General features: G+C 37.0%; 1 pseudogene; it reads left to right on the top strand.

Moving 5' to 3' along the window:
* LOC149246138 (cytochrome P450 709B2-like) overlaps positions 1-20504 on the top strand; it is a 184236-nt pseudogene extending 163732 nt beyond the window's left edge.
* The last annotated feature ends 2618 nt before the right edge of the window (positions 20505-23122 follow it).

Genomic DNA, 23122 nt, shown 5'->3' with positions numbered 1-23122 from the left:
AAGATTCCACATGGGAGGATGAGAATTTTATGCAGAAGTATCCAGAACTACTCAAGCGTTGAGGACAACACTTTTTTGAAGGAGAGGGGCATGTTGGGTCCCTATAATACTAGTGATTACCCCATTACTATTGTAGTTATACCCCTTATTTATATTGTTGTGCCCCTATTACCCCCATGTTGTTATTTCTGTGCCCCATAGAATCCCTCTATTGTTATTTTTGTGGCTTTATATTATTATTGTTAGGTCGGCTAGATTATATTGTGACTCCTTAGACTCCTATATATAGAAAGGAGGTTTTGTCATTTGTATCATCCAAGAATTGTTCATTTATGTAATGTAAAGGAGGTTGCCCCCTCGAAGAGGCTGAATTCTAAGGTGTTGATCTATCTTTTCTATCTTTTCTTGAGTTGGTTTCATAACAAATTACTACTCCCCACCGGAATCTAGACCATCTCCCTTTGGAAGACAAAGACTTTCAAATCAAAGACACCTCTGTCCATATCCCCACTGAAGTTATACTGCAGGTACAGGGACTGGTACTTAAACCATGCAAACAAAATAGGTTTGTGGGAATCAGGTTTTCCTAAGTACCAATTCCCTAGAGTTCATATCTTACCTAAAATTGTCCACTATTGCCATATGAACTATAGTCCTAGCCAAAGAGCAGTGATGACTCCTTACCATACTATATTATTCGCCATCACTACTTAGGCCATCAATGAAATATTCCAGTTGCAACTAGCGCAAACCTGACCCCCAAATAGGTTGGAGACCTACTTGACAGATTCTCTACAATCACCTCTATCAAGCTTGCTCAATTGTTCGAGACCTTCGTTGTGGAAGAGAAATACATTCCAAAGGACCCTCCCCCATACATGTGGACCATATTCTTTGAACTTGGCTGGGAAATATATCAATGATATCTAGTGTTTTAGGCTAGACTACCAGTGAGTTTTTCAATGAGATTATTATAGCCTTCATTTCCATTTACACCCCTAGACATCCCCCTACCATCATGTTTGACTATGTCAAATTCATTGTAGATAAAATGCATGATCAATTCATGAGAATGGACAATGAAAGAGTATTCAAGTACTCATCAGTCTTATATCATCCTTCCTATACTATCAAGCTGATAAATTCCCATATACACTTCAAAAGCTTGATACCAAAGGCAACCCTAGATCGGTAGTCTTCTGGACCCCATTAATCCACCAATATGACTCTCCTTATACTTATACAGATTTCATAGATCCTTTTGTGCACCCAATGGAAGCTATGTTGTTAGGAAGTACTCCCCCTAGGATCAGTGCAGATATCATGAGGGTCCTATAGATGTCCAAACAACACAGAGTGGGAGATTGGTACTTGTACCAAAATCACACTGAAATCAGAATATATGGTTGTGAGTTAGCACCCTACAAACTACCAAGATACCTCCCCATGAGACTGTTTGCTCCGGAGTACTACAGGCAAATAATTAATTCAAATGAGGTACATTTTGTAAAGGCTAAGAAGAAAGCTCAACTCAGAATAAAATTCCAACTTGGCCCCTTTATATGCAACAGTAGGGAAGCTGGAAAGGAAGCAGAAGAAATCCTTCAAAGGTTTAGACTGAAACAAAGCTTCATATGGAGATACGACCCTTTTGATTTCATCTGCAATAGAAGACAAAAGAACAAATTGTCTCCCTATATCCATCACGGGACTCCTGAGATAGAACAATATGCAAATCAACTAGAATGGGTGGAGAACACTTTAGTGGATAGAGATAGCACATAAGTTGTTGTTGATAATGTGTTGATTGATCTAGAAAGGAGACTTGATGAAGATTCTTTTGTACATGTTCCAAGAGAATCCCTATCCCAAAGGGAAACATAGGAACACAGTGAGAAACAAGCAGAAGAAGGACCTCAAGGGAAAGAAGAATCAAAGGAACCAGACATATCAGAAAATTTGGCTCAGTCAGAACACATCATGAGTACTCCTCCTATTGTACAGACTCCTCTAAATGAGGAGAAGAATCCCAAAAGAGACAGGGAGGAAGCCACTCCTTCTAACAGACTTGTTGCACAAACTTAAGTTAAAATACAAAGGCTAAATCCTTTTTTAGAACAAGAGTTTACATAGGAAACAGCTGGAACCACAGGTACATAAAGGGCAGAGAGCAGGCAGACCACTCCCTCTAGAGGAACACAAGAACCTTCCACTACACAAGCTCAAATGCTGGAAAGACAATAGAGCGTGGAAGTATCCTCATTCAGGGCTCCAACTGGCCAGGACCAAGACATTAGAGAGAAATACAAAGAGATAAAGGCCAAAAATGAAAGGTTGAAGGCTCAGAGCTATGCACAATACCTTAAAATGGCTCCCACTAATCAAACAAGGCTAATGTCAGCCTTTGATGTAAAAGAAGGTAAGATGCAAATGACTTTCATGAAACCTACCACACAGCAGCCTAGGTCTATAGCAGATTACTTGAAGACAAATTTTGAGGTGTTGGTGAAGGATATACATCCTATCGACCAAATAGAATTGCACAAACAGACCGGAGAAATGGTCTATTCTACATTGACCAGCAAGGCCGTTGCAGCACATCAACTACAAAATTTACTGAATAATATATCAACACAATTCCAACTAGGAAAGGCCTCTTCACAGGCCAAGGATACCAGGATAAAGTCCTTAGAGGACTTAATCATAGAGTTGGGACATGATCCCAAGGATGTAAAGGCTGCAAAAAAGCTAATTAAAAAGAAAAATGAGGACATAGCTGCTTTGAAAAAGCAACTCAAAATCCCTCATTTGCATCATCCACAAACAGCTGAAGTACTAGAAAGCTAGAAGGAACAGGGGGAGCTTATGAACTTAGTCCTTAAGCTAAATGATAAATTAAAAATAACAGAAAAATAGCTAGACAGATTGATTCAGTCTAAACAGAGTGAGTTGGCCACCACTCCACAGACTGTCATTCCTACAGTCTCTACAGCAGTGCCCTCTACATTGGCTACTTCCTTAGCACCAACAGTTCCACCAGCTACAGCTATGCCAGTCATAGGTACATCTACAAGTGCAGGTACATCTATAGAGAAAACAACTGAGTTAGTAAAAGCCATGGAGGAAATGACCATCCAGGCTACATAGCTTAAAAGGCTTAGAGAAAAAGTGTCAAGTTACTGCAAACTTGCACAAATACAACAGAAATAAGAAGCTCAGAAGAGTCAAAGAATGGGTGAAAGGATAAAAATCCTTGAAAAGGACTTAACATTGCAACAACCACTAGGAGATATAAAGTAGATGCTCTGGGCCAACATCATTGACTCTGTCAATGATGTTTGGTCATCAATTCAAGTAATTTTTTAGCAGACTGAACTAGTGAAAGTGGCCACCAAAGCAATTCAAAAGGCAAGAGAAGAGCTGGGAGACAAGTCGGAAGAGGCCAACCAACTGATAACACTCTTCAATAGCAAGAAAAAGTATCAACTAGATGAATTGGGCATAGAAGATAGGATAGGGACCATCATAGAAATCAAGAAGATTCTTACTAAAAGGAACCCAATGCTGAATCTTAAGAAGAAATGCCAAAGCATACAAGCTGATATTGATATATTCATGACAAAGTTTGGTATTTTGAGGGAAAAAGGTCTTCCCAATCCCATGGTTATTCATGACAAGCTTATGACACAAGAGGACTACGTTGAGAGACTAAACAAGTTGGCCAGCAACCAAGCTAGTACTTCAGGGGTAAAAGCTCTGCCCACAGGAAAGGTATTGTATGATAATTTGGAAAATCTGTTCTTCCTAGAGCATGAGGTAAAGCACTTGTTTGTCAACAAGCCAAATTTTGTGAAGTACACTGAAGCTGATGAGACATATAGAAAAATGCTAAAGATGAAATTACCTAAAGATGAATGGTGGGTAAAATTAACAGATTTGCTTTAAGGTTATTGCGGTAAATCCATATGGCAACCAGGTAAAACAGGTGAAACAAGGTCAAAGTGTAGAAGGTAAAGAGTATCAGTAGGTTGAAGACATAAAGTGATTCCAGCACATAGATATCAAGCAACTGAAAGAGCCAAATTCGAATTACAAGAGCCAAGACAATCACAATAAAAGGGACAGCAAGAAGGCAGTTTTCCACATGTCTCTATCTTCATGCTCGAAGATATTTTGATTTCCTAGAATAATTCTCAAATTGTTAGGAGATATTTTGTAACATTTTTTGTATAAATACTTCAAATTTCAAAATTATTAGGGTGGATTCAAAGACATTTCTGTAGACATTTCTTATCAAGTTAAGGAGCTATTGTAATCAAGATTGGATTGGCTTGCTGGATCATGAAATAAAGCTAAAGACATTTCACAGGATTCTTGTGCATAGTGGAAATCAAATAAGTATTATCTCTTCGTGTTTATTACTGTATTCTCTTCATGTTTATAAATATTCACATGTTTCTCTATGAAAACTGAATAGTAAACAAGGAATGATATTTCAGAATTAGCTTTAATTCTCTTTGTCTTGACTGTTTACTTTCTCACTGTTTCTACTAAACTATCTTAGTCTGGGAATTCTTAATTGCTCCCTTACTTCCGTAGTTTCCCCGCTTTGGTCCATAGTAAAGGATTCTTAGTTGCCCTTTGCTACTGATCTCCTTCTGTTCTTCATCTTAATCCTGATTTAAGGATTCTTCATTGCCCTTTTACCTTGGTTAGGACTACCTCATCCATTTGAACCTGCAAATTTTCTTTTTGTTGTGCTAGCCTACCCTGTGAACTCTACCTTTAGTAATTGATCTGCTCTAGTTAAGCGACTCTTTGATTTACTCCATAGCCCAATGGCTTGAAGGCTTGCTTTTCCCATCTATTCCCATAAGTCCACCACCCAATCAAAATCAAAACATCATGAGCACTAAGAACTAGCCTGAAATCCCACCTAAAACAAAGTTAAATTATAAAGAGAGAACCCTCTCTAGACTTAGGTTGGCTAGAACCTGAGTCTAAAAGATTAGGTTTGTGGTTACCTCAGATTATTCCTTCTTTTTAAAACTTCTAGGGAATACTTCTAAGTGATAACACTCAGGTTTTCCTTTAATTCGAGAGTATTTACCACTTCCTCTCATTATCTAATTAAATCACTTAAAGCTCTAATATTACATTGACTTGAGACTTAGGAAACTAACTTTTCTTAAGATACATGACCCCCTATGTCTACTTAATTACAATGATTTTCTCTTGGGTTGAATGCTCCTGCATCAGACTCCCAAAGTAGAAAATATTCATGATCTCCTGATCATGTGTCTTTGATCTTGGTCTTCCTGGATCCCATACTTTGTGTTGTAACTGCCCAAATGTCTTGTTCCTTTATTGCTGCTGCACTTCTGTTGTCTTCTGCTCCATTTTCTTCTCTTTGTCAATTAAATTCAAACTCTGATTGATCACACTTCATGCTGCTACCATTTTCCTCCATTTGGACTGCTTCATCATTAGCTGCCACATTTCTTCAATCTCTGTTTCTAGTACATCTTTGGACTGGTCTATATTCTACTTCTTACTTCTTCCTCTTTCTCTTTGCTTCAGATTGTTGTTGTTGTCAACTAGTTCTTCAATCTGTTGTTCTTCTTCTTGTTCTGTTATTCTTGTTCCAACTTTTTCCATACTTGCTATGCTAACTTCTATGTTGACTCTTATGCTGACTTTTGTTGTGACTCCTATATTGGCTGCCTCCCTATCATCTTTACCCTCTTTCATGATTGAATCATGACTATCCAGCACTCTTTCCAACAATTTAACATCTTTGTTCCATGGATTGAATTCTTCCACAAAATCTTCTTCTCTCATCTTTATTTGGTTGTTCATCTGTGCCAAATCTCCTCCAGCACCTACAACAAAACTTGCACTCACAAAACACTTGTTAACATAAAAAACAAAAGGCTTTTGTGCCTTATCCTCCTTTGGAAACAATTTAGTTTATTGCTCTATTTCTTTCTCCTCTGTCATCACATCAATACGTTGTGTTGAATTCTCAAAAGAATTCATGAGACTGTCGACTAGTTTCTCCTCCACATCATTTGTCCTAATGATGTCTTCCTACTCTTTTCCACCATAGTGAACTCCTTCCTTTGTAATCACACTGTCATACTCTGAATTTCTCAGCAAATATCCCAGCAATGTAATCTCTTTGTGACACTTCATAAGTATTTCATCATCACTTATGTTTCCTGCATTTATAAACAAATTATTAGTTTGGAAATCATAAGGTTCAACAGTCTCAACTGTTGCTTCACATATCAGCTCTTCAAACTGAATTCATCTCCTTCTTCCACAAGAACTTGTTCATGTGTTGTCACATCTTCACACATCCATTCATTATTAAGTCCTTTCTGCTGCAATAAATCACTGCTTCTCTCATTTAAGAAACATTCTCCATCCTCTTTTACTTCAGAGTTTTTATCTTCTAAAAGATACTTCTCCATACTTCTGACAGCTTCAAAAGATTGTTTATGCTCTGCAAAACACTCCTTTATTAGTGTTCTTTCTCCCTTTGCTAAGTCTTTTTCATAGACTTCTTCCTTCTTAACATATTTCAGTAGATGTCCTTCTTCCTCAATAGCTTCCATGGCTATTTCCACGATGCCTATTATCATGGTGAATTGATGATCTTTTACTATGTTTTCAACTAACATAGTCTCTTCTTCAAGTTTTCTTTTAATCTCTTGTTGTTTACCTTCTCCAAGAGCTATCCTTGTCTCACCATCTGCATTATCATTCTCTTGTATCTGTTTTTCATCAATAACATTAATCAAACTCATTTGATTACCTTTCTGAGACAATATTCCTTCATTCTTCATCAGAATAAGATCCTGATTCTTCATCTCTATGACAGCTTCTATAGACTCATCCATAAACTTTTTCTTCTGTATGCAGTCAAATTCTTCTTCTTCTGAGAAGTTTTCTTTGTCACCTTTTATTTCTAGATCTTCATCTCCTTTGAAGATATCTTCAAAAGGTTGCTTTTCTCCTGCAATATCTGCCATCATACACAAACTATCAGTTTTAAAAATATAAGACTCTATGGTCTCACTTGATGGTTCAGCCATCATATCTCCTTGCCATTCTAAATCCTTCATATGATTCAGAATTTCTTCGATGGTCACCTCTTCAATCTCTTCAAGCCCTTCACTTGGTTGCTTGATATCTTTCTCCAACTGCATATGAGACCTATCTGTCTCATCTTCTTCCAAAACAAAATTTAGATTATTCTTGTCTTCTTTCTCTTTTATGACAATATCAAAAAAATTTCCTTCACATGTTTCACCTGCAAACATACACAAATTGTCAGATTTAAAATCATCAGACCTTTTGGTCTCACTTGAAATTTCAGTCTTCAAGTCTTCATCTTCACTTTCTCCCAGAATTTCTCCCTGTTCTGGTTCACAAATGGACTCTTCCATTTCCAACTCAACTTCCTTGAGTGTTCCCCTTAGCCACTTTACTTGCTTTTGCTGTATCCTTCTCTGTATCTCATGCCATTTCATTTGCTTCTTCCTTAAGACCCAACCTAGTCTCTGGCTTTCCTCTAGTATCCTCTTTAATGCATCGAGTTGTTCTTTTAACTCTGCAATCTCTTTGTCAATTTCCTCTTGACTCATCCTCTTGCCATTTGCTTTGGCATCTTATTTCTTCATATTTCTTCTGTTGTGGCTTCTCTCTGAACCTCTGTTATGACTATCAGTAGTCATCTTCTTCTCCTCTTTCTTTATGAGCTCCTCACTCATCTGTAACAAGCCTCTGCAACAGCTAGTTCTCCTCACTACAATCTTACCTCACTAATCTCTCCTCACTCAGTATTTTGGTAAGTACGGGTCCTCTGTCTGGAACCTTCTCTTGAGCAACACCTTTCCTCCTTCTATGCTTCTGCAATATCTCACTCTCTCTTGAGAACACTTCAGTTGTCCTCTATCCAATCTCTTGTTGGATTTTTCAGGTTCACTGCCACTTTTCCATAATAGTGTTTTCCTTACTCTGTCTTCAAGAACACATATGGTTCTCCTTTCACAGCTTCTCTTGCTGTCACATGTGCATTAGCATATAAACACACATTCTCAATTTAAAACAGAACATAACATATTACCTCACCTTCAAGATATCAGCATGATCTTGTTTCACCATTCCACCTGTGCCTTAGATGGATTGTCCTCTATTTCTTGCATCTGCAAGATCTACTACACATCACCTCTGTGTGCCTTCCTTCTCTCAGATTAGACTTTGATCCTTCCTCTTTCCTGCATAAACACCTTAACACATATTTTGTTCTCAATTCTTTCTCATAGAATTCTTTGTTCTGTTTTGACCCCAATTACTTCAAGTACAACCTGCTTTGATACCACTATGATGTCAGGGTTACCCCCGCTTATACCCACAGCATGCATAAAAATGCATAAACACAACTATCCCAGGTATTTGACTCTCGAAGGAGTCAAATTTTCAACCTATAATGGTTAAGGCCCTCTTTTACAGTTCCTTTATGTTAGAACTCAATCACCCCACCTAAACCTCCTATCGGGACTTTAAACTCAATATAACCCTTTCTCCTTCCATTCGGGACTCATTAACTCTTACAAACCTTCATTAAACCATCGTAACCCTTAAACCCGCATATATAACCTTTACCTTCCTTAACTTTGGTTACATATGGTTTTCACACATAAATCCCTCATCAATGCTATTTTCCCTTTTAAAACCCATTTACAAAGGAAAATGCTACAAAACAGACCTTTTTCTGCTTTTCGTACGACTTCCGTACAAATTTCGAGGTTACCTTTGTCGCTGATCACAATCGACTCCGCCGCGATTCACCTTAATACCCATCCTTCCGCTATGCCGATATGTGATTATATTACTTCTCGGAATACACTATCAGTGCTTAATTATTTACTATCTCATTTACAAAGGAAACATACCCAAAACAAAGGAAACTCATCGGAACATAGAACTGGACTTCAAATATCTTAAGCCCACATATATATTTATCATTAGGTCTACCTCTTAGTCTATCGCCTTTCTGTTGCACCAATCTCCATCTTCCGACCCCTCCGATCTCCGATCGCCGATTATCGGCTATCAACGCATCGCTTCATCACCATATCGCAAGTCGGAGTATTAAAGGACCGATGCTATAACACATAAACCTCTGATGCAATCATACTCTTGGACTCGATAAGGGTATAGGCCAAATTTTATAATTTTTCAAGTTTGGATTCTAAATCCAACTATGTTTTGCGCTCATTTTTAGTGTAAACTGGGTTTTACACTTGTGGGACTTAAACTTTGTAAATAACTCCGTCGTCGATCTTTCTCCTTCAAATCTAACGCTTGTTGTTTATTTCGGACAAACAACGAGCAGGGTTCAACTACCTGATAAAGCGGTTTTCCCACACACCCCCGCTGCTACGTGTCGCGTTATTAATGGAATCAGAGGACTAAACTTCGATACCACTTACCACTCCTTTACCGCCCAAAACACCACTTAAGGTTATAAAGCTGCCTTTTCACCAGTTATCTCCTGCGCTCTCCTCTTATGCGAAGAATGTTTATCTTTGAGATCTAATGGCTCATATGAACCGATACTTTACTTCTCCTAATCTGGAATTTATCCAGGACAAAGAATTAAAGGTATTACAGACTCATGTGCATGGATGTGCCTATGTTACTTTATGCAATGGATCGATAAGATTGCGAAATACACAGACACTGAGGTAGTAAATACACAGACACTGAGGTAGTTAGAGAAAACATAACAATCAAACATGTAAATAAAACAAGTTTAATAAGGAGTTCACCCAATGCTCCTCGGCTATGTCTCCTGGTCTAGCCTTTTAGTGGTGGTCTCTCTATTATGTTTTCACCCAGAGTTTTTACAACATTGAGCTCGATTCGAGACTCACTAAATAGAATGAAGTTAGTAGGAATGGAGTGCACAGACTCTCCTTATTGAAACTTGACCTCTGAGGATCATAGTAGTATGATAGGCCTATGTCAAGGAGTTTGCCTCTCAAGCCTTCAATGGAGTACACGGACTCTCTAACTCTCTCTGGCTCTGTCTGGCTCAATGCTGCCTTTAGGTCAGCTCGGCTTCTTCTCTCTATTCTCTGCTCTTAGCTTCTGCATCTAGCTAACTCTTGTCTGCCTCTCTATTCATCCCTCTGCTTCTGTTAGGTCATGGCCTTAAAGTTGGTTTGTTCTTTTTACTGTTCATTTCCGCTTCCCAACCTTTTGGTTTCCTTACCTTTGTCCATTTGAATTCCTTTGCTCTGCATCATCATCACTGGGTAACACCTCACATGGAGGTGGCCACCTGTTTCCCAATGAACTGGTTGTCAGATTCCTTGAATCATTTTTGAAGGGCCGTTAATTCCGTTTGCTTCAAGATCACCTACGAATCATGAATCGTTTGCCAACTCATCATCCCCATTAGACTTCAAATCCCTTTTCATCTTGCTTTTTGACTTGTCAAATTCGGTCAGTCATTGGGACGCATCTCCACCGTTGATCTGGGCCCCCCAGATCCTACAGTCGTCCTTCATATCGGGCGGACAAGTTGCACGATGTTTACCCATCCGATGCGGGTGGTTTTCTCTCTCATCCACCGGACGTGTGTCACTCGATGTGTGGCATCGGGCGGGACTCAGTCAAAACTACTTACCACCTCGAGGCCTTCTGATATCTTGCCGGTTTGTGGAATCCCGTGCTATGGAACCGAATGTGTTACTTTTCCGAATTTTATAGCGATTTCGGGTCCAGGTGCTTCGGGGCTTTCCTTCACTAAGGGGGATGCCCTGAGATATGCAATTAGCACTTTAGTGCTAATCACGCATCAGAAACCACCCCCATTTCTTGATTTGGCCTCTGGTTTTGCTAGTTTGTGCCAGTGCGCATCACCATGGGCCAATGGTTTACGTGCTCGACCGAGGGTCTTCATTGCTCCGCTATGGCCACAACTGCAGTTGTTACGAGGATTCCTTCTGATAGCTTTGATTTTTCTAAGGCTTGAATCTTTTAGCATAATTTGAAACAGTCATGAAAACTTAGAGAGTGTTGTAGGATCTAATTCACATCACAGCCTTCCCACTGAAAAATATTTTGGACCACCAAAAGTTGGTTTTATTTTTAAGCATCAATCAAGTGAGGGTATTTCTTCCTCGCTTGCTCAATTTCTATCCATTTCGCACTGCTTGGTTTTGAACCTTTCAGTCCAATCCTGAGGTATTCAACATCCCCTCTACGTGTAGTTCTTGCCTTCCTGTCCAGAATTGTATCTTCCTACAATTCATTAAGATATTCAGGCAATATATCATCAATAGAAGGAAATTGACTCTGATCTTAGGGATCTTCAATTAATGAAGGTTCAAATAGTCTTAAGCTGTCTACATTAACGACTGAGTAGATGTGCATGTAAGCTGGTAGATCAAGGCGAAAAACATTATCACCAATTTTCTCAAGTATCTTGAAATTTCCATACCTTATTGGATTTAGCTTCTTACCTTCACCTTGCATTCTATCTTTGCTGATATACAGCTAGACTTGATCACCAACTTGGAAACTATGCTCCATCTGATGCTTGTCATGCCTTGCCTTGTACTTGGCTTGGCTCTTTTCCAGTTGTTCCTGTACTACCTGGTGAATCTCTTGGATTTGTTCAATGAACTTGGATGCCTTGTCCACATCACTATGTCCATCAACTACTATGTACTTACCAAATACAAAATCCAAGGGAGACCTCGATGTGAAACCAAAACAGGTCTCAAAAGGATATCTCTATGTAGAAGAATGTTTAGCTCAGTTGTAAGCATGCTGCACATAACATAAATGTTCATCCCAAAGTTTGGGATGCTTCCTACAATAGCCTATGAGCAACTGGATCACTATCTTTTTTACCACTTCAGTTTGCCCATTTGTTTGTGGATGAAAAGTTGTGCTCTTCTTCAGCCTGGTGTCCATCAATTCCCACAAACTTGAGCAAAATTTGCCAACAAATCGGGTATCTAGATCTGATATTGTGGAAGTGGGTAATCAAAAATGGATCCATACATGCTGGAAGAACAACTTTTCAGTTTGTTCAGCTGTAATCTGTTTGTTACAAGGTATTAAAATACACATTTTGCTGAACCTATCCACAACAACATATAAATAGTCATGACCTTTCCTAGATTTAGGCAGTCCTCCAACAAAGTCCATGGAAACACTTTCCCAAGGATGAGAAGGAACTTGTAGTGGAGTGTACAAGCCTAGTTTTCTATTGTTGGGCTTGCTTTTAGCACACATGGTACACCCTCTTGCATATCTAGAAATTGTCTCATTCATTTTTGGCCAATAACAAAATCTTTGTAGTTGTGCAACCATTTTACTTACACCAAGGTGACTTGATATTAGAGAAGTGTGTGCTTCTCGAATTATCTTTACTCTTTCAGTTTGTGGAATGCATAGCTTCCCAAAATGATACAAGAGTTGGTCCTTAACATGATAATCCAATTCTTCTACTTGTTTGCCTTGACTTAAAGTTGCATATACATCTTTAAAATCTATTTCTTGAGCATATTGTTCAATGTAGCTCTCATCCAATACTGAATTATGCTTAAGTATAGTAGATGCTTTTATAATTGGTTTGGACAACATAGTTGCAAATTTATTGTGTATGCCCTTTTTATATATGATGACTAAATGAAACTGTTGTAGAAAACCCATCCATCTATAGTGTCTTGATTGCTGCAACTTAGTTTGGGAGTGTAGATATTGAAGTGGTTGATGATCAGTATGTGTAACTGTCTCTTTGCCCATTAAGTAATGTTTCCACTTTTTCACACTCTGTACTAATCCATACAATTCTTTATCATATGTGGGATAGTTAACTACTGCAAAATTAAATGTCTCAGAATGATAACATATGGGTTTACCGTGCTGCATCAACACTGCTCCCATGGCATAGTCATTGGCATCTATTCCAATCTCAAATGGTCTTTGAATATTAGGTAGTGCTAGTACTAGTGTTGTACTTATATTTTCTTTCAAGCTGTTAAAGGCTTTCTACTATTTGCCTCCCTACTGAAACACCTTGTTCAATCCTGTTAAAGCATGTAAGGGAGCCGCAATTAAGGAAAAGTTAGAATTAAACTTTCTCCAATATTGTGGTGCTCCTAAGAAGCTTCTAACTTATGTAGTAGATTTGGGTTTAGGCTAGTCTACAATGACTGCAACCTTAGAGGGATCTATCTTCAATTCACCATCCCCTACTATATGTCCCAAATAATTCAAAGATGTTTTTCCAAATTCACATTTTGATAGTTTAACATAAAGATTTTCTCTTTTCAAAACATCTAGAGTCTACTTAACATGCTTTAATTGTTCCTCCCACGCTTTGCTAAATATAAGAATGTCATCCAGATATACAATAACAAAGTCATCAAGAAAAGGTCTGAGTACATCATTCATTACTCTCATGAAAGTAGCAAGAGCATTAGTTAAGTCAAAAGGCATAACCATCCACTCATACAGTCCCTGCTTTGTTTTGAAAGAAGTCTTCCATGCATCTTGCTCTGCAACTCTGACCTGATGATAGCCACTATGCAAGTCTAACTTGGAAAAATAAACAACGTCTTTCAATTGATCTAATAGATCATCTATGCAAGGAAGGGGATAACGATTTTTTATCGTTATCTTATTCAGTGCTTGGTAATCAATGCACATTCTCCACGAGCCATCTTTCTTTCTCACCAGAACAATTGGAGACCTGCATGGTGATGTGCTAGGTCTGATGAACCCCTTCTCGAGTAGCTCCTGTACATGCTTCTTGATTTCTGCATTCTTTAAAGCTGACAACCTATACATTTCGATGTTAGGCAATGGAGCATCTTGTTGCAAATTAATATCATGCACTATTTCCTTTTTGGGCGGCAAACCTTTAGGTTCTTGAAACAATATATCATATTCTAAAACAACCTTTTCTAAATCAGCTTGTTGTTTAGCATCACAGCCCTCAAATACATTGGTTTTATCATGCTTCTTTTCCTTTACAACCATTAGTAAAAATTGTTTGCATGAATTTACAATTTGTTTCATCTGCCCTGAGTTTATGAGACTATAATTATTCTTGAGCTTATGAGCTCTTACAATATATTCGATTCCATCTTTAACCAATAGATACTTGTTCTCAGCTCTATAGAAAATAGATTTTTCTATCATACAAGGACTTCCTAAAACAATTCCACATATATCCAAAGGAACTATATCTAACTCAACCTCATCTACAAAGGTTGACCCAAAAGAAAACTTAAGTTTACATTGTCTAGTCACTTGTAGCTTTGCTTTATCACATAACCAACCTAATGGATATGGTTTCTTGTGAGGTGTGGTTAGTAATCCCAACTTCTTTACAATTTCTTTAAAAAATAAATGTACTTGTGAGCCACTATCAAACAAAGTATCAATCTTTTGATGATTAGAAATAACTCGAATATGAAAAAGCTCACGTCTTTTTCTCTCATTTTCTTCATTATCAGTAGATTGTGCAGAATTACTAGTAGATGCTTCAGAATTTTTACCTTCTATACCTGTGGTAGCGATTGTTGCTTCATCTCTTGAGTCTGACCCCAAATCTTTTTGAATAGCTACAACAGTCTTCTTTTTCTTGCCCTCAAACTTCTTAGGTTTCAACTCCAGATGTAGAATCCAGCAGTGCTCATCATCATGCCCATCCTTCTTACAGTGAGTGCATGAAGACTTGCTTTTCTGTACAGTGTTTGTCTTCCTCTCTTTCCATTTCTGTTTTCTTTTCTCCTTATTTTTTCTTACAGTGGGTTTGGATGATCCCCCAACTTTTGGGTTCCCATTCTTACCTCTAGCTTCTAGATACGTAGCCTGAATGGATACCTCATCTATGCTGGTGGGATTAAACATGAGGATAGTGTGCCTCATGTAGCTGTGTAGACCACCTATATACTTCAACAGAGTCTCAGGTGAGTCTAAAGAAATTCCTAGAATCAAAGCTCTTTTCCTAAATTCTTGGGTGTAACCTTGTACACTTTTCCCTTTTAGTTGTCGAAGAGTTTGCCAGCTCATCATGGCTTGCTGCATGTAGGCTAGTGGATAGAATTTCTTTTTAATTGCAGAAACAAATTCACTCCAGACAGAAAGAATCTTACCATGTTTCTTCATGTCAGCTTGTGTCCTGCCTTCCCACCATACCAAGGCAGTGCCTCCAAGGCGTAGGCTAGCTAGCTGAATCTTACTCTTGTCTGAGTCAATGCTCTGCACTCTGCAATAAACATCAATCTATCTGATCCAATTATCTAGCTTCTCTGCACTCAACTCTCCATCATATATTGGTAAATCAAATTTAACATCTAATTTAATCAAAGAAGTCTTCTTTTTACTTTCAGGGCTATTAGGAGGCGTGAGAAAATTTTCTTCTTTCCCTTTGCCTTTAGAGTGGTCATGGAGGAGAGATTCTTCTACTCCTTTGTCTTGTTTGGAGTTTGATGAATCTTCATCTCTATTTTTCTTAAATTCCCTATACATTTCCTCCACCATGGATCTCATGGTCATAAAACTATCCTTGAACTAGGGGTGTGATTCCAAGGGATTTTCTTCTGACATTTTCCTCTTAGAATAGACTCTTCCAATTTCTAGGTTAGTTTCAGCCAACTTTCCTTCTCCTAATTTAAGCATTGATCTAGTTAGCACTCAACAACAAGATCTAGCACAAGCTTGTCTAACCTTAGTAACCTAGAGCTCTGATACCACTTGATCTGGAATTTATCCAGGACAAAGAATTAAAGGTATTACAAATTCATGTGCATGGATGTGCCTATGTTAGTTTATGCAATGGATCGATAAGATTGTGAAATACATAGACACTGAGGCAGTTAGAGAAAACATAACAGTCAAACATGTAAACAAAACAAGTTTAATAAGGAGTTCACCCAATGCTCCTGATTTACATCTCCTGGTCCAGCCTTTTAGTGGTGGCCTCTCTATTATGTTTTCAAGTAAAGCTTTTACAACAGTGAGCTCGATTTGAGACTCACTAAACAGAATGAATTCAGTAGGAATGGAGTGCACAGACTCTCCTTACTGAAACTCGACCTCTGAGGGTCATAGCAGTATGACAGGCCTATGTCGAGGATTTTGCTTGAACCTCTCAAGCCTTCAATGGATTACACAGACTCTCTGAGTCTCTCTCGCTCTATCTGGCTCGATGCTGCCTTCAGGTCAGCTCGACTTCTTCTCTCTATTCTCTGCTCTTAACTTTTGTGTATAGCTAACTCTTGTTTGCCTCTCTGTTCATCCCTTTGCTTTTGTCAGGTCACGGCGTTAAAGCCAATCTGTTCTTTTGACTGTTCATTTCCGCTTCTCGGCCTTCTGGTTTCCTTACCTTTGTCCATTTGAATTCCTCTACTCTGCATCATCATCACTGGGTAATGCCTCGCAGGGAGGTGGCCACCTGTTTCCCAACGAACTAGGTGTCAGATTCCTTGAATCTTTTTTGAAGGGTCGTTAATTCCGTTTGCTTCAAGATCGCCTGCGAATCATGAATCGTTTGCCAACTCATCATACCCGTTGGACTTCAAATCCCCTATCATCTTGCTTTTTGACTTGTCAAATCCGTCAGTCGTCGGGACACATCTCCACTGTTGATCTGGGCCCCCCAGATTCTACGGTCGTCCTTCATATCGAGCAGACAAGTTGCACAATGTTTACTCATCCGATGCGAGCGGTTTTCTCTCTCATCCACCAAATGCGTGTCACTTGATGTGTGGCATTTGGCAGGACTCAGTCAAAACTTCTTATCACCTCGAGGCCTTCCGATATCCTGCCGGTTTGTGGAATCCTACGCTACGGAACCGAATGCGTTACTTTTTCGAATTTTATAACGATTTCGGGTCCAGGCACTTCGGGGCTTTCCTTCACTGAGGGGGATGCCCTGCGATACGCGATTAGCGCTTTAGCATCTATTTCTTGATTTGGCCTCTGGTTTTGCCAATTTGTGCCAGTGCGCGTTACCATGGGCCAACGGTTTGCACGCTCAACCGAGGGTCCTCGTTGCTCCGCTCTGGCCACAACTGCAACTGTTACGAGGATTCCTTCTAATAGCTTTGATTTTTCTAAGACTTGAATCTTTTAGCATAATTTGAAACAGTCATGAAAATTTAGAGAGTGTTCTAGGATCCAATTCGGATCATCTCCGCTCTTCTTTTTACTTAGAATTTACGTTGTTTCTTCAGCGTTTCTCTGTGATTTGGGATTTCTTCAAGGTTTCACCTTTTTCCTCCGTTGTTAAACTTCTCTGAGCTTAACTCTTCAGCGAATTCTCACTTCGCTCCTTCTCTCCAGAGCTACACTCTGTCTCTTCGCTTGGATTCAAAGATCCCTTTATGATTCCTCTGAATCATTTGCTTCTCTGCATGACCTTTAGAACTCTGCATGCAAGCTTGTTACAGAACCTACAAATTCATGAGTAATTCATCCATGAAATACTCGTTTCACGCATACTGACAAAGTTAGGAATGAATCTCTGTATATATATATATAAACAAATGATTACATTCGAGACTTCTCTGTCTCGCATAGGTCTATTCTTCAATATTGTGGCCTCCCTTTTGACTCTGCCTGTGGGCTTACATATATGCCAGTGAGTTCTGTTGAACTCATCCTGGTTTAACTCCTAGATCTATTGAACCAACTCCTAGATGTACTCTATCCTCTATGTCCACTTCTAATTCATTAAATTCCTAAAAGCTCTCCCTCTAGTTCCTCGAACCATGCAAGTGTTTAAAAGTTGTAATTGACTTTGAACTCTTTTGTCGTTACTACCTACTCAGGGTCTCCTTTAATTCGAGAGTATTTACCACTTCCTCTCATTATCTATTAAATCACTTAAAGGTCTAATATTAAATTGACTTGAGACTTAGGAAACTAACTTTTCTTAAGATACATGACTCCCTATGTCTACTTAATTACAATGATTTTACAATGATTTTCTCTTGGGTTGAATGCTCCTGCATCAATACCTTTCAATATCAGTATCACCACTTCTCTTCAATTTGTAAATCCATTTACATCCAACAACATTTCTTTGTTTCAAAAGTTCTAACAGATCCCAAATCCTATTTCAAAGCAACAAGAAGGTTCCCCATCACAAATAACCAAAGAAATAAATAATGTGAAATTGATATACCCTTTTGGAGGTTTTCTATTCGGTGTAGATCTTTTGTTAGATCTTCCTTAGTGTATTCAACATATATGACTTATTTATTATCAAAAGTTTCTTCTAGCTTCCATGTGTCTATGGAGGGTTTAATCTCAATCTAAATTTGTTAATTTGGTGCTTGTTCCTATACCTATTTCAAAACATCTTGTGCACAATATGATTTAATAAGAGAGGATTCATCAAATATCACATCTTTATTGATGATGATTTTGTGCGAAGTAGGGTCCCACAATATTTATATCCCTTGGCAACATTATCATAATCAACAAACATATATATATTTATCTAGGGACTAATTTAGATGGTTGATTCTTAAGAGCAAGTGTGTAAGTTTCACAACCAAAGATTTTTAAGTTTGAATAATCACAAGAGTGACTTTTCCATATCTCTTCACTTATTTTATAGTTTATTGTAACTGATGGTGATCTGTTTACAAGATAACAAGTAGTACTTCTTCTACCCACAATTTTTGTTACAAATTGGCATTGTTGAGTATCTCCCTTACTCTTTGTAGGAGTATATATAATGGTTTTACTATTCCAACATCTTTGCAATAATTTTTGAATTCTAAAGAAATCAACAAGCCCCTATTATCTGTTCTCAAATATTTAATTGCTTTCCTAGTTTTATTTTCTACCATTACTCTAAATTGTTTAAATGTATCAAACACATTATCTTTTTTTTTTCAAAACATAAACTAACAATTTTATGGAGAAATTATCTATAAATATTACAAATAAATAAATATCAGAATGAATATAATAAAGAATTCCTTTACACATGACTTATGGCTTTAGATATCTGAAGGGGTAGCCCAAATACCAGAATGAATATAATAAAAAATTCCTTAACTAATATGACTGCTTGCTTTAGATATCTACCTACGTTGTTTTCCAAATATACAACTTTTTTAGAAAACTAAATTGAGAAATTTCAAAGTTAGAAGTAATTTGTGCTTTCTCATTCTCGCTCATATGACCCAGTTGCTGATGTCATAAATAAATAAGTAGATTTAGTTGCCTCCTTATCATTGCAGCCTTCTCGCTACTACCATCAAAATGCTTTATCCAACCTTTGTTGTACTAGGACATCCCACATTTTTAATTTCCACCGTTGAAAAATATTTTTCCCATCAAATTTTTCATTTAACAGTTACCATTATTCTCTAGACAAATTGTTCATCCTAATAAGAAAAAATGTAATATATCAAATTGAAAAATAAAAAATTTCACAATTATCCAATGGATCGTGTTCTAATAATAGATCCAGCAGCAGTAGTATCAGAACTAGACCCAGAAATCGATGAAACAGCGCTGATAGCAGAGTCAAGAGCAGCCAGAGCATCCATGGCAAAGCATGTACCTTGTATTTCAGACTCTGTGTAAGCATTTGAGCTGGTATAAAAGAGTTTGTGTAAAAGTTTAATGACAAATTCAATCATATGTAAAAAAATTATATGGTAAAACCTTGACAATTTGTTTCAAGATTCCAATCAAACTTGACCATTACACTGAGGCTTCCACCACTCTTCAATCAGTTGATCTTCATAAATCAAGTAGACATCGTGACAATAATTTTGGTAGCTACCATTTGTTTTCACATTACTCGGGTGAATCTATTTTGAATGTTTTCACATTAGTCAAATCTTGACCTTCTCGGATGTAGCTGCCATTACATTAGGTAGCTGAGTCGACGAAAGTACACCTAATTAATTAACACGATAAACTGATCAACTCTGCAGCTATCATATATTTCTATTTGTTGGTTATTTGTCATTTAAGCTGGTGACTGTTCTCTGTTTTCTCTGGTGGACAGATGACTATGGTGTTAAATGAAGGCAATATCCACCTGCGTGCACGTTGATAAGAAAAGCATACAAACACATGAAGCTCGGGGCTTTCTCACTTCCAAAAGGTGCAGCCTTGACTTTATCAATTCTGGAAGTGCATCACAATGAGAAGCTCTGGGCCCAGATGCAAACATGTTTAAGCCAGAAAGATTTGCAGATGGTCCTTCAAGGGCAACCGTTCATCCAAATGCCTATTTGCCATTTGCTGTGGGTCCAAGATCATGTATTGGCCAAAACTTTTCCATGTTGGAGGCCAAGACTGTGTTAGCTATGATTTTACAGAGATTCTCATTCACTTTTTCATCTGCCTACCAGCATGCTCCCATCGTTATGTTTATTCTCCAGCCTCAGCATGGTATGCAGATCATATTCAAACACATCGAAGCTTAAACACAATGGTTCCTCCATGTTGTATGATTTATGTAGCAAACTAATTCTTGTACAAACATTTAATATGGACATGTCCTTACTGTTGTTCCATTTCTTCCCTTTCCATTAATTGCTTACTGACATATAGGTTTTTTTTTTTTTTTTTTTTAATTTTAGGTTTATTAATTTTTGGTGGTGTAGTTTTTATTCTTTGTTGAAGAATTTTTTCATATATTTACAGCATTGTTATGGATGTGCAGTAGTTTTTGACTAATTGTCCTGTTTTTAACCTTCACTAATTGTCTGGTCCTTAACTTTCTTGTATTTAAAATTTGTCACTTGTTATAATTTTTATTCTATTTCCTTATCAAAATATTATTAATTCTGGCTTGTACTATTACTTGGCTTTACTTGTATATTTGTTATTAAGCTTTTACCTTTACCATAAAAATAATAAAAAATAAAAAATAAAAAATTTAACCAATATTTAGTAATAGTTTATTAATTCCATTAAATCATTATTATTAGTAAACCCCTTTACTTATCCCTAGTGATTTAAATGATTAAATAAATTAAAAAGGAATTAAATAAATTACTTTATTAACCAAGAAAAATATATAAATAAAATAATTTAAATGATTAAATAAATTAAAAAGGAATTAAATAAATTACTTTATTAACCAAGAAAAATATATAAATAAAATAAATTAGAAGAACATTCTAATATATAAAACCCCCTTTACCTATCCCTAGTGATTTAAATGATTAAATAAGTTAAAAAAGAATTAAATAAAATAATTTAATAACCAAGGAAAATATATAAATAAAATAAAATAGAATAACATTCTAAAAACCCCCTTTTCTTATCCCTAGTGATTTAAATGATTAAATAAATAAAAAAGGAATTAAATAAATTAATTTATTAACCAAAGAAAAATATATTAATAAAATAAAATATAATAACATTCCAATATATAATATATAAAATTATTTATTAAGAAGAAAATTATTTACTATTATTATAATATTATTTTATTACTATAAGTTATTACCTTTGACTTATTAACATTTTAATATTATTATATAATCTAGCTGTTTTTTATATAACCGTTCATGGTCAACCTAGTCAACCTAGTTGTTTGGAAGATCTGCTATTCCTATTTAATATGCGGCCATGATCTAACTCCTCAACTTGTCCTGACGATGAACCACACTAGTTGGTTCGAAACGCGTCGACAAAGGTTTTCTACATGTGATTTACGCCAAAACTCTTCTTATAAATGTTATGGATCACAAAAGCCTCAATTCAACAGATGTAATCCAATTAATAATTTTTATTTGAAATTTGAGGAATTTAAGTGTCATATTATTTTAATATATATTTTTTAATATTATAATTTATAAAAATATATTGTGTAATATTTAAGATTTATTGAAGTATAGTACAACCAAGTTGGTTGTGATTTTCTTTACCTCAATCTTTTTAGTTTTGAAGGTGAATTCTATGAATAGACATGCAGAGTGGTCATGGGTTCTCCACTCTCATGTTATTTTGGAAGAGGTTTGTAGATTATATCTTCAATATCATCTAGCCTCATAGGCAGGAAAAATTAGATTTGTTTTTTCAGCATCATAATAGTCAATCAAGTTTACCAGGAGTTGGAAGTCAATGGTAGCATGCCTTTCCTTGACGTTCTTGTTTCTAAGAAAGATGATGGTTCTTTTTCTCATCAAGTCTTTCACAAGAAGAATTGCACAGAGAAATATCATCATGCGAGTTCCCATCATTATTTGACCCAAAAGCTAGGAGTTCTCAACCCATTGGCTACTCATGCTTTAATGGTTTTAGATGAAAGTCACTTGGATAATGAGAAAACCCATCTCATTAAAGTGTTCAAAATAGGTTATAATAAGCACCTAGGTCTCAAAGCTTTCTTAAAGGCGAGAAATGGTCCAAGAATGAGGAAAGATTGTGGAGATTTGGTTACCAATGTTCATCTTCCCTTTCTCCAAGGGACAACTGACAATATTGCTCATATTCTTAAGAAGCACAAGGTCACTTCCAGTTTAGGCCCCTGAACACCATTCAAAGCTCCCTGAGATCTGTCAAAAATCTAATGGACCCTAAAAACATGAAAGGTGTTTATGTAATCTCATGTTCCTATGAGACCCCCTACATTGGAGAAACTTGTTGCTCCATAAATCTAAGGATTCAAGAGTATACAACTGACATCCAACATTGTAGGACTCACTCCTCAGCGTTGGCCAAACACGTCGAGAAGACAAAACATCACATTTCTATAGAAGAGGCCCATGTCATTGCTAAGATTGATCATTTCCATCATCGAAAGTTTAGAGGCCATTGAAATTGAGAAAAAAATATAATATGCTGAATAGAGTCAATGGTTGAAATATTATTAGTTATTGGATCCCTACCCTATCTTCCTAAGGGTTCCCTGTTGTTACAGGAAAATTTGGGCACATCAACCCCGACTTCCAGATCCATATTATTAGGGTCCATCAACCCCTAATTCAGTTGTTTTCATTCCCTAATGAGGTTAACCTACATCATGCTTGCCTCCTAAGAGTTTCATGACACCATTCACCCAAAAAAATGCCCCTAGAGAGATTAGCACAGA

Source organism: Pinus tabuliformis, chromosome 7, assembly GCF_031772625.1.
Source record: "Pinus tabuliformis cultivar Carrire ecotype Pingquan chromosome 7, CPIR1, whole genome shotgun sequence".
Taxonomy (NCBI): domain Eukaryota; kingdom Viridiplantae; phylum Streptophyta; class Pinopsida; order Pinales; family Pinaceae; genus Pinus; species Pinus tabuliformis.
Note: the sequence above shows the minus strand (reverse complement) of the source record. Positions and strands in the feature narration are given on the sequence as shown.